This window comes from Strix uralensis, chromosome 3 (genome assembly GCF_047716275.1).
Source record: "Strix uralensis isolate ZFMK-TIS-50842 chromosome 3, bStrUra1, whole genome shotgun sequence".
NCBI lineage: Eukaryota > Metazoa > Chordata > Aves > Strigiformes > Strigidae > Strix > Strix uralensis.
Window position 1 is genome coordinate 82,187,556 of NC_133974.1, and position 13,469 is coordinate 82,201,024.

The 13,469-nt window shown below is 43.5% G+C and overlaps 1 long non-coding RNA gene across 1 annotated transcript; it reads right to left on the minus strand.

The window, feature by feature from the left end:
- Positions 1–1,054: 1,054 nt before the first annotated feature.
- On the minus strand, positions 1,055–12,869 carry LOC141941828 (uncharacterized). Its single transcript, XR_012628435.1, has 4 exons — positions 12,788–12,869; positions 7,849–8,041; positions 4,055–4,222; positions 1,055–1,537 (listed from the first exon to the last, which is right to left on the minus strand). It is a non-coding gene; the product is annotated as an uncharacterized LOC141941828 (long non-coding RNA).
- Positions 12,870–13,469: the final 600 nt, after the last annotated feature.

Consider the following 13,469-nt stretch of genomic DNA (forward strand, 5'->3'; position numbering starts at 1 on the left):
TTTTGATACACAGCCCACACACACCTTGACATTGTTCTTACACATAACAAACATCACGCCACACAGTAACCTCTCCTCTCTTCTTGTTCTCCATCACGTTCTTTACCCAGACTCTTCTTCTCAATATTACCAGCTCTAGCTGATGCTGGTGTTGCATGTTGTTTGAGGGATGCTGTGGCAAAGAGGCATGGGAGGGTAGGCTTCCCCCGTGGCTTAGAGGAAAAGCTGATGTATACGGTCTGGGGGGCAGGGCAGCTTTGGAAATGGTAGCTGTGTACTACCCCTTTCCCTTCTTTCCCTGGTTTTGTAGATTTGCATTAGGTACATTATGCAGGTGTAACAGTTTTTAAATCAGTTCGGTTCCAGGGTTTTTTTTGAGCATGCATTCAAGTAGCCATTATGTTATTTAGGGTTTTCAAATGTTTGCACATTGATCTGTTCGTGAAAGGAAAGAAGACAGAGCTTGGCAGGAGCCCAGAAGAGTGCCACAGAAGCATGGCTGCTGATAAAAAGCTTATCTGTTGGCTAGCAGAAGACTGTATCTGTAAAAGAAATGCAGCTACATATTGAATTTTCTCTGTCAGAGGAGTAAATCTGCTATAAAAAATATAATTCACAACAGAGGACAATTCTATAGAATGGAATTTTATTCAGACTGTCTGCTCAGTATATGCTTGTTATGATGGTTAAATGGCAAAAAAGATGCTTGATCCTAAACACTGCTTGACAAATACACTTCTAAATCTATTTCCACAATTTATTAATTAAATTTGATACAGAGGAAAACATATATGCCTTAATATGTTATTTAAACATATATGCCAACAAAAAGTGGTAGGTTGGCACAGACAAATTTCCCTAAGAGGTTGGTTTCAACACTTCTTAACAAATTTGTATTGAAAAGAAAGCACAAAAGGCACTAACCTACAATCAGGACACTTGAAAAATAAGATCTCATGTTTCTGTGATGTTGTAGAAATACCTCGGCCTGCAAGCCTCAGGAATTATTCCAGGGACATCTTGGCTTTTCTGCTGTGCAAGGAGTCCTCTCTTTGTTGCTTTCCTGCAGTGGAGTGAGATCCTTTCCTTTGCTGCTACAGTTCAGCCTGCAGGCAGCATCCTCAGAAGGGTGCTTCCTCTTTTGAGAGGGGAGAGGCCGAGAGCGCTGGACCCTGAGCAGCTGCACATAAAGAAAAGCAGGAAATTGTGCCCTGCTTTGGAGCCATTTCAGAACACCGTGGACAGTGGGATCACAGTTAGCATCTTCACAGTACGATTATTATAGAGAGCTCTTGTCGCATTTGCTGCCCTTTCTTTAAAGTAAGTGTGTAAACTTCTCACAGAGCTGATTTGGTTTCAGTGGTATTACGGCGGAGACTAGGTTACAGCTCCTCATTTTGTTTCCTGTGCCCACCTGAGGAGGGGGTTGTAGGAAGCTGTCCTGAGCATGGACTTCCAGTCTGTCCGAACCCTCTGCACATGTCCTGCCATGGTTCCCTGCTATCCCCAGCTGTTCCCGTGGTCATCCCATTCATGCCTGTAAGGAAAAGAAATGTATATGTTTTTTTAAGAAACTAGCCAAGGATTATATAAAATCCAAACCTGTTCCAATATTCTCTTTTGGTGGGAAGACTGGAAGGGGGTAAGAAAAATTAAGGGCATTCTAAGCATTGGGGGGTGGGAGGGAAGAGAGGAGAGGGACAAACAACCCCAAGAAAAACAATGGAAGAGCAAGTAATCTTAACATGGAAGTGCCAGAGTTTCCTAAGAGCACAGAATGGACTGAAAGAAAACAGACATTTGGAAAATAAGCTAGACTGGGTCAGGTACCTCTATATACAGTTGTAAAGTGGAGGTAAATTGCCACCATGTGGCAATCTCTCCACATGTAAAGAAATTCCTTACATAAAGGGGGTAGTGAATTTTTGTCCCTGAAAGGGCAGGCAGTATCCTGTGAACTGGGCTAGGGAGCTGATCCATTTGTGACTCACTGAGCTGCGTCTTTTATCAAGAAAGGAGGCTCAAGTAGCTTTTCTACAGCTTTACTATACATAAGAAAAGATAAAAAGTGCTATCGAAGTGCTATCATCGTTTAGCAAAAGACAACTAGTGACACAATTTCCCTGAGCCATGAAGGATCTATAAATACCCTAAGAGACGGGCTTTGCTTTTCTATTCTGTAAGCAGCTGGAGATCACAACATCCCACAAGGTCTCCAGAAACTGTGCCCTGAATGTGTATTTAAAAGACCAGGAGACCTGTGAAACCAGCCTTGGCTGTAGTTACTGGGATAAAATTTACGTGGAGTTCTCGTGGGTTTGGTCAAAGCCACCTCTATTTATTGCAGTGTCACCCAGGAACACCGAAAATCAAGAGACTTGGAAGCTGCATAGAGAAACAAGGGGTCGCAGCCAAGAAAACAGGACCACTGGGGAGAAGTGTAGGAGATGATAGCTGTGAATGAGGCCAGATTGACAAGTCGCAGAAACTGGGGCTGCTTTGGGCTTCCCCTTCTCTCTTCAGCTTGGTTTCTGTTGAGTAAACAAGAACTCCTACATTGTAACACACCAGAGAATCAAGACAGGAGAGGCATCGTGGGGGCTTGTGTCCTGCCAGTTGGTGAGACAAGCTCTTAATCTGGCATAAATCTGTGTCACCGCTGTAAAGGGAGGTCCTTTCTGCCACCATCCCTAGCTGCCCATTCTCGTCGCCTCTCCTGCGCTCACAGAAGCTTTCACACAGCCACAAGAATTAATCCAGCCCAGGACCGTTAGTTTCCCGCATCAGCATCTTGATTCAGAGATGCCCGTGACTACACAAGGCCAGGAGTGGGGAGGAGCGGCCCCTTGCAACACCACTGAGAATTTGTACCAGATCCAAAGAGCAATGTCTGTGGCCTGAGACATCAGCATCAATCAGGTGGGGAGGCAAGTCCACAAGATGCCAAGCTTTATATACCTTTTTTCATCAATGCAACACCTCACCTACCCAAGATTTATGTGCCCCTCTCTTCAGTGGCTCGTTGAGCTGTCCAGTAGGAGGGAGAAAATAGATGTCAGCCATATCAATCACACTCACACCAGCAATGTACCTTATTGCTTTGTTTAGCATTACATTTTCAGATTTGAAAAACAACTTATTTCTGCCATTGTCCTCTCTTTCCCTTTGCTGTTTTTCTTTCATCTATGATAGTATCTTTCAGTATTCTTAATAAGTACAGAGATTCTGCTTCCCTCTTCCTTATGTTGCTTTCCCTCACTACGCTTCACTCTCTCCTTGTTGCAGAGAAACTCCCTTGCTCCTTCACCCTCCCCTCCTGACACCCATCACAGCCTTTCTGCCACTCATCTCACAGACAGACACCTCCTCCTTCCAATACTCTGCTGGTTCCCCACCTTACACCAAGCCCAGCCCCAGGTGCACCTTTGTCTCCCCCATGGACAAGAGGGAAGCAATCTGCAGAACATGATTCCTATACAAAGAGGTGGGGTTTATCCCATCAATCCTCTGTACTGGCTATGGCAAGAAACCCTCATTCAAGAGAAGGAAGATTTGCCTGCCTGTCCCTCAGGCACTAAAGGATCGCCCTTCTCCGGCCCTCACTGCAGGGGACCAGCCAGCTGATGGGGTACAGTGCTGACCATGAGGTTTTCTTTTTCACATCACTGTGATACGAGAGGCAGAGGATCCTCCCTGGGGAGAACCCCTCACATAAGAGACTTTATTCATCAGTGTGCATTGCCTAATGCCACTCCCCAAACAGAAGCACAGCGGAGAGGTTTGCACAAAGAAAGCAGCATCTCCAGACTCCTGTGCATCTCCAGCAATCCGGGTCAACAAGGGATGTGGGAAGCTGTCACCATTTAGCCTACTGGGAAGTACTAACCTAGAAGAAATGCAAGGTTTTCTCTGGTCCAGAATCAGAAGGTACAAAGACAACTATGAATCCTACAAAGTACACCAGACAGTCTGGTCCATCAGCTTTAAATTCTTGCACCCTTGTAACTACTGATTTCCATAGCATGAGCTGGTTATCATCATAGTGTGTACATACCATGAAGTATGCACAGAATCAAGTATATTCGCTGACTAGTTCTTCTTTATGCTTCCGCTATCATCCTGTAGAAATGGCTAATCCACTTTCAGGCCTCCTGTTCATTCCTTGAGCTTCATCATTTCCCAGTACGCACCACGTGGGAAACCAGAATTCCATAAAACACACCTTTCCAAAAAAACACAACCATTATCAATCTGATGTCAGTTTTCTTCTTATAATTGCTTTGATACCCACAAAGATAAACGAAATGGCAATATTTGTGAAATATCCAATCTACTGCATGCATATTTAAAACTGAATCTGTCAGCACCTTACCCCAGCTGCAGAGCGATTAGTCAGAATCTCCCCCGTAAACTTTCCCCTCCTAAGTCTCTTGCTGGGCTCTTGCCTCTGAGTTGATTCCACTTTTAATTTTATGTTTCCGTCAATAGCAGAGAAGTAAAACAGCTGAAGGGGACAGATAAGGGACTTAGCCCACTACAACCACCATCCAACTCCAAATTGGATTGACTGGCTGAGTGCCCCCAAATCCTCCATGGATATGCAATTCAATAGAAAGAAAAAAATCCACACACAAAGAAAAATACGCAAAAAGTAATAAGGACACTTTATGAAACATAACAGTTTCAACAATGTGTATATGATTATAGCCTTAATTCAGATGAAATGTAACATACATGCTCTTATGTTAACCAAGGAAAAAAGAACGCCAGTTGATATTTAATTTGTTCTTTTACTAAATGATTTAATTTTTAGCAAGCTGTTACCCAAGGAAGAACACAAAAAAAGGCCATATCACATCAGCTTAGCGATGAACCTGGTCCACCTTGTCTTTGACAGCAGCCAGTAATGGATACTGAGGGAAGACTACAAAATAGGAGTGCAACAGAACAAAAGGGAAAAAAATGCTAAGGAGAATTTGAGGAAGAGGAAAAATATGTTAAGGCAGGTGGAGGAACTAAAATAATTCCCATAGTTTTGTAGACAGCTGTATATGTACTGTATCAGTGCACTCAAGGCTTTACTCCCATGGATGAGTGCACATGGATTTCTAGCGAGGCAGCTGCAAGCAGAAGTGGTGCTTGCAGGGGGCAGAGCTCTTGGCTGTGCATGAGTGCTCCCTCATCTGATGGCAGCGATGGGGATCAGCTCTCTTGCCTGCAGAGGCAGAGCAGCAGGGATTTGGCCAACCATTTACTTTTTTTTTTTTTTTTTTTAACTTGAGATATTCCCCCTAAGATTCAACCAGTTTTACCTGCAAGCAGAAATCATGTATCTTCAAAGCATGTGTTGGCATCTTCTGTAATTGTTCAGTTAATGTAAAGATTAAGATTATAACAGTCCTACAAAACTCTGTTGTCCCAAAGCAGGCAGATCTCTGCCCTACTAATATGCTGTGCTGTCCTCATGTCTCCCTCTCACTAGCCTTCTATTAAATTAATCCATTTGGCTTCACAACTTGCCTTCCCTTGATCTCCTAATAGGATGGTGACCCCCTGATCCCTTTCCAGGAGCTCTGCCTGCAACCTAACCTTTCCAGACTGCCAAACTTCCATTTGCTCCTCATTTCTCTCCTGCCGTGCCACCAATGTCATCAGTCCCTTTCTACATCTCGAGCTTTCCATTTTCTTTCATTATTTTTCTGCTAGGAAAACTTAGTTTAGCCTGTTCACTGCCACCACAGTAGTTGCTGAGTAACGAAAAATCAGTGGAACATTACAACGTTTGCAGCGGCTGCTTTAGCAGCACCACAAATGTTTTGCACGAGGAGAGTGCAGTGATTTCTATTTGCTCCTAATAATTGGAATATCTCCAATTTCAATGCTGCTGGGTTGGGGTTTTTGTTCTGGTTTGGTAAAATGGAGTCTCCATTCATGATCTGTGCACAGCACAGGTCTGCAAGCAAGAGGTGGAGGGTGGGATCCATTTCACCCTGAGAGCATGAAACATCCCGCCTCGGGGACCAGCCGCCTGCCGCCCCCCTTGTGTCGCTCCAGGCAGCTGGCGAGGTCAGACCTTCAGGTGGGTCAAGCTGGATGAGGGAAATGCTGTCTCCAGAGGACTTTGCCTGCTAAAGTGACAGCAGCACCTCCGGCTAGGAGCTGGAGAGGTGCTGTAGGCACAAACACAGGAGACAGGGGCATCATTCTTTTAGCAAAATGCCTGTCTGTACAACAGATCCCCACTCTTCTCACTATCCCGACTGCTTCTGGGCATCAGGTTATTTCTAGCCTTGCTGACAGCAGTTTCTGCTCGTACGATGACTGTGGGTAGCAATGCTAGCTCTGACATTCAGACTTAATTGACCCTCATCCCTCAAGGACACGGAGCAGAACAAAGAAAGGCTACGCTATAAATACACTGAAATAGGCCACACACCCTTGTCTGGAGAGCCCTTCATCTCTCCTGTCATCATCTTGCCCAGGGGTTCAATGAGACTGTGGGTTTTCCATAGGGCCTGTCACAGGCACGTGGCCAGGAGCAGTCGCATGGCTATACAGCCTTCCTCGACCCATGGAGCTGGTCCAGCCCCAGCCCCGCTGAGGGCTCTGGTCCCCGCTATTACCTCTTGTGTGTGCTGAAGGACATTCCCCTGGTCCTCCTTGTCTTCTCAGGAATTGATACAAATTCTGGATGGCTCACTTCGTGGCTTGTTGGGTAGGACAATGTGTTCAACTATTTCTTCAGTGGAAGCCATAATTATATTTCAATCTAAGGTGCAACTGCCACTGACAAACATCTGCTCAGGCAAAAGACATTCTAAGCTAAAACTCGGGTGATACACAGGTTGGACCCACATGTGGTGGCATCGTCGGTGAAGTCATTATTTGAGACAACAGAGGTCTCAAAATAGTAGATTTTTTTTTCATGCATGTAAACCTGTTCTATGTGCGTATATGTACATAAGATATACCTGTTCATCAGCTCTGAGTAATTTCAGCCTGCTTTTATGTAGCTCCACCACAACCCAGAGAAGGTGAATGGGAATCAGGGGTGAATGAAGTCTGCAGGAATTCTGGAAGAGGCTGCTGAGGTGACCCCAGTGAGACCAGAAGGGCACTCATCTTCCACTTGCTTCTTCCTCTTTAGTATTTAAAATTTCAAATATTTTCACTGTGCCATTTGTCAGTCCACTACTAATAATTACAGTGATAATCACAAGATCACTGTAAGTATTAAAGTGTAGTTTTGTGATGTTCTAAGACACTCAGTGGAACAGTATTATAAGAAATTCAAACTATTTTTCCCATGCATTTTTTTTTATTATTTTACATCTCTATTTAAAATGTAAAGATAGTATGCCTTGAATCTGGAATATAAAAAAGCAGCTGCCTACACATTCCAGCAATACAAATACAGCATGACAAACTGTACACATATATATACATACACACCCCCTCAGCCTGAACAGCTGTTAATAAATATGTATTTTACATTTAGCCAGTAATGGGGGTCCAACGTTCCTTTCCAGATGCTCAGGGACAAGTTAAACATCACTTTGATTACAGGGTAATGCATTCCCCATATTAAAAGCCAGCAAAGGAGCTCCTTTGGTAGCAAAAGAGACAACCAGTGGTGATTAAAACAGGCAAGCGTCCTGAGGAAGTGTTTGAAGCAAACTGCAGACCCTGATCAAAGCACAGGTAAAGTAAGCAACACAAGGTAGTAGGAATAAATCCTGTCTTTTATTAGACCAGCACACACTATTGGAGAAAATGGGCAACTTCTGATACAAAGGCCTTTCTTCAGGTCTATTGTTTGGTCTAATAAAAAGTGGTGTGTCTCCCTACCTTTGTGGCTTCTCTTGCATTCACAGACCACTGCTGAGCCAATACTCCTGCTGATATGGCAGAGGTAAGTCTCGCTGACAGACATGATTGATGCCACACTGTCTTAACAGTTTAGGGGAATAATCTCAGATCTTACTTATTCCAGTACAGAAATGCAGCTCCCAAGGAGAATTTGAGTTATTGAAAGAGAGCTCTGTTAGAGGAAGAAGAAACAAGCAGTTAAAAGACATGTTTGTCAAAACCCAACACTTCTATTACAATGTGGCAAAAACCTGTTTTCTAACATGGTGAAGGTTACCATAGAGCAAAGCTGTCTGTCACAATCTCTCTCTGGCTTTGTGCAACTTTATTCCAGTGACTTCAGATATTTGTTTCTTAATCTGTAGCTATGCACCCCTCTTTCCTACCTGACTGGTTGCCTGCCAAATTGAGACCTTCTGCCACTTTCTCCCAAGATCTGCAAGACTGACCAAGAAGCACATCTGTGAGCAAGCAGAGAGCTGAGAAGAGCCCTCTCCAGCTCACATTTGCAAAGGGTTCACTGCTTCTTGGCTCCTTCTCATCTCTCAGCAGCAGCTTCCTCTACCCTGAGGACTTGTGACTTCCGTGGGGAAGGAGGCTGAGCTGACAATAAGAGCCTGAGCCACATGTGGTACTGCAGAGGGAAATCAGTGGGACAGGGAGGGAGAAGGGAAAGGTGATTAACCAGCATGAGAATTTCTGCAAAGGCAGCATTTGACAGAGTGATGGTTACAACTCGGAGAAGAAAGAGCCTTGAGTTCATGTTTGCGCTATGTGAGGACATAAAACAGACTTTGGGATTGGAACTGATTTATCCTGAACAACAGTTGGGTGCCTTGGAGAACTGTGGGATGGGACTGAGCTGGGGGGAGGCAAGTACAAGTTCTGGGAGGGGAGTGTGGCTCTTCTGTGAGAAGCTTGTTTAAAACTGCCTCCCCTTCACTGGGGTGTGCACAAGGTTCCCTACGGGAAGGAGTAAAACAAGGACAAGAGGGGCAAAACATTAAGCCAAGCCTTTATTTTTTGTGATACTAAAGTGAATCCTTTAGTGAAGCATTTTGATTGAAGGTAATGCTGACACATGCTCCAGTTGCAGGTCTGTCAGTTTGCTTCCAAACTGTCTGTGATTAGAGGGACATTTCCACCAGCCTGCTCCACTGACAAACAGGCAGGCAAGCAGGAGTGAGACAGAGTGGCTGACTAATTTCCAAATGTCAAGGCTTGCCTTTAACTCTCTCTCTCCCCCCAGTTCTACAGAGGCAGGCTGCCCATTTGTGACAGCAGTGCCTTGGGCAAGAGGACTGTTACAGCTCTTGGGACACTAGCTACTGCTGCTGTACACTGCTCCTGAAGTCTTGCCACACAGTAATCCCTGAGGAACACGTCTTCATCTGTTTCTTCAGGGACTGTTTTTTCCCAAACTGTGTAATGTGTGAGAAGCTGCTGCGAAGTCCTGTGCAAATGTCACTTGCACTTTCCTTTCAATGAAGAGCTGAACTCTTGTTACAGACCCTGGCTTTGTATTGGCATGTACCCGTTTATTCCTCTTACAGACAGATACAGTCCATTGTGTACAAGACTTTCTAGACAGCACGTATGTAGTTTAACACATCACCAAATGTATTCCCTCTCAGAGACAGAAGAAGAGACAGTATTTCCCAGAATAAACACATCTCCCATCTATCAGTCCTTCCATATTCCTGCAGACAAAGACCTGGGGAAAGAGGTGAAATGCTAACCTTTCCCTGAAAGCCACTCGAAGGTCCTTGCCTGACTAGAACATGGCACAGAGGAGGTCTTTGCTGGGAATGTTGCATAGCTGTAGCACATTAGACCTAGGCACATGGCATGTAAACCCCCAACAGCTCTTAATGAAAGAATTGACTCTTTAGCAGTCAAAAATCAAATCTTGAGGTATATTCAGAAGTAAACAAGGAACTCCTGCAATTGTTGAGAAATGGGGTGTCAGGAGTGTCCATCAGTTACTGCCCATCAGATTGCTCACACCGCAAACCATCAGTTTTGACAGCTGTGTTCCGCTGAGGCTGTAACTTCTCTGAAAACTCTCAGGGGTGATGCAAAATAATGAGGTAACCTCATCTGTAAATCACATATATATGGGTGGACATAGAAAAGTTACATGCAAAGGTGCAGAGAGTTGCAAATGGAAAAATAAGAGCTCTTCACTATGTACGTTAACAGAAATTTGAGAAGAAATGGGAGAATTGGAGCCCCCTCTCCCCTGCAGGGATTTCAGCACGGCTGTTTTTGTTTTTTCCTTTTCCCCTTCTTTAGGCTTCTCCTTTCTGTCTTGTTGACCATATTAATAACTGGTTTAAGTGTGCTGTTTTTCTCAGCACCGTTTCCAGCAAACTTTTCTTTCCCTTTGCCACATGCTTCTTTTTATTTCTTTCTTTACTGTCTCACTGGTTACACACTTCACCCTACTGCTGGGGCAATATCTCCCAGATGCACACTTCAAATTTGCTTATTGCTCTCCATTATCTTTGCTCCAGTCAAAGCCCCAATGATCTTTGAACTCAGGTCCTTATTCCCTGCAGAGGTCTTAACCTCACAAGAAGCTCTTCTCTCTTCACCTTTTTCTTATTTTACTGCTGCTTTTTCAATGTCATTATCTCTTTATCCACCACCAACACAACCACCTCAAAGCTGCCCCTATGTTTCTTGTCTTCCAACCTCTCCTGAGACTCTCCTCATTGAATTTCCCATAAGGATCCCTGTGAAGATCACAAGACCTATAGAAACCCCTGCCAAAGTGATGAAATATGCATTGGCTCTACCTGCACTGATAGTAATAGCCCTTTCAAGCCTCCTGTGTCAATCATGAACTCTGCTGTTCACATGGCATCCTGCAAAGACGATAAACTAAGCATGGATTCCTGCAGAGAAAATAAAAGCCAGAAGGGCTCCCCTGGTGCTTCACATTACACTGAAGCTTCAAAAAGGTACAAATAAATATATTCAACCTTTGCAAGATGAGGAAGCACAGCAAAATGTTGCAGAATGACTCATTTAAAGGAGTTTCAGACATGTGAAGGAAATACACAGTCCTGGGTTAAGATGCAAGGGTGATACACAGCAGAGTGGTATAAAACTTAGGAAACTTCATAGGAAAAAAGGAGATTGAGGGAAATTAGAGCCTGGAAATTCAAAGTTAAGTTAACCCAACTGTTGCATATATAGGCAATCAGGACCAAGTTGACTTAGAAAAGCTTAAATCTGTCCCAGCACCTTGCTGCCCCAGGCTCTTTGACACCCTAAACCCTCTGTAGCTTTATCAGTTCTTTGGCCCATATTGCTGTCATCCTAAACTAGGTCTAGCACAATTTAAGTTGCAGAGGACACACATAAGGGAATATCTTTGCACACAGGGCTGCAGTATTTTTGAAAATCATAAAAGCTTAAAGTAGTTAGCAATTTCCCAACTACTGACATCAATAAATTATATGAGGAAAGCAGGCTGGAAATGAACTGAATCTTTGGATGAAGTATGAGAAGAAAAAGAGGGCAGGCACTGCTGCTCTCTTATCAGATCAAGGACATGAGAAAAGTCTGTGATCTTCTCATAGTCCTTTGGGCAGGTTCCTGGGTACAGCCATGGCTCACTCTGGGGCAAGGGTGCTAAACAGACTTGACCTCTTCCTCCTTTTAGCACGAGGCAGACTGAACAAGCAGCACCTCCAGCCAGATCATGGATGTGCCCCTCTTTAACTGACTAGCTGACCCGGGACTTTAAAACCCATGATGCCACCACTGGCACTCATGTATGCAATTCATTTTGTATGCATACATAACAAATTCTGCAGATGAAGCTTTTTCTCAAAACCAGTGGAGTCTGCTTCAACTGTCTTAAAATGTAGCTTGTTTTCTCTAATGATCCATTGCAACAGTCAGCTTTAACTTGATTTTTTCACTGTTTTTATATAACCATTTGCTTCTACACCAGAGAACAGATGATGCCAGCTAAACACAAATTTATGCCAGTATGACTTTAATGACTTCAGTGGAGTTGAATTAAGTGATGTGTTTAGCCTCGTTCGGTAGTGTTCCCTTCCTTCTGTTATTGATAAATTAACCAGTTGTTTTAAATTAACCATGGGTTTTTAGAAAACTGACAAGGTCTAATTTCTTCTTACAGCTGTGGGCTCCCTACCTGATGAGCATAAAACAAGACTTACTAATACCACTATTTTTAGTCATCTTTTAAGCTGTGTTGTTCTTGTTTATATTTCACTTGAGCATTTAATTTTTTGTTTATGCCTTATTTTATTTTTTGCCTAAAAAACAGTAGAAATGAAGCAATGCATGATGATTGAGAAAAATTACCACATGAGCAATGTTTAAAAGTATGTAGTTGTACAATGCTGTAAATTGGGAGGAGAGGAAGAGCCAGAGGAGAATAAGACTTTGTTCAGGCTAGGCTGCCTCTGTGATCGGAGAGGACAAAATTAAGACAGTAGGGCATTGCCAGGCTGCACTTCCACTGCCATCTGAAAAGTGCCCAAGGGGAGTTACGCTTTGCTAGCTGAAGCTATTTCCCTTCCCATCTGCTCAAGTTGATTTAGAGAAGTGCATTATGCAACCTAACTGCTCTGATGTAGTCCTGCTATGTTGAGGCTCAAATGGATGTGGCAGTACACTTAGCACTTCTAGGAAAAGTTTTGAGGAAAAGGAGTGATTATATCAAACCAGGCTTTTCAGTCTGCAATGGTAACGGTATTGCTATATGGCTATTTAAAAAGAAAATAAAAATTTAAAAAAACCCCAAACAACCAAAACCAAAAAAAAGACCTGACGAAAGATGAGGATTATAACAGAAAGGCTGAAGTACACTCAATTGTATCAGCAAGAAGTAATAGCATGAAAACCAATCAGGACAAGACTAAAGACACATTACCTGCACAGCTTGGGCATTTGGCAGTGAAACAGTGATGTTATCGTACACCAACAATCCAGGGCACGGCCACCTGAAGTCCTTCAGATCGTCTCATATCACTGCCAGTATGGGAAGTAGCATTTGTAAATCACACATGTTAAGTGCTTGCCCTCAGCTAAAAGAAATTAAACATTTCAGTGGCTATTTGTGACATGTGATAAAACACCCTATTAATATTTAGTTTAATGAAATCCTTCTTCAAATTCCCTACATTTTCTATTTGATGGTGTCCTTTACACAGGCTAGTATTACAAATGACACCATCCTTCTTGATCCTTGTTTATGTGACTATTACGCACCTCCCAGCTCTTTTTGATAAATCAGTGCTGCTCTAAGGACGTAGCTCCCCTAGGGAAAAGGGTGACAGCAAGTTTGTTCGTCAGCTCTTTTCTGAAACATTGAATATTCAGACACCACAGACATCCAGTTGCTTTTTAAGAGCAGGGAGAAGTGGTTGGTCACAATGATCTGTGGTGACCGATCACTTCCAGTTCAGTCTACCCTTGTTTCTTCCAGAGGTGAATAAGAAACCCCAAACACCATCACTGCACTGATTCAGGAGGGCTATATGAACCTATCTCAGGCTGTTATGTCACAGGTTTGTGCTAGTCCCAGAAAGTCCATTTTCCCCAAGAACAGTCCA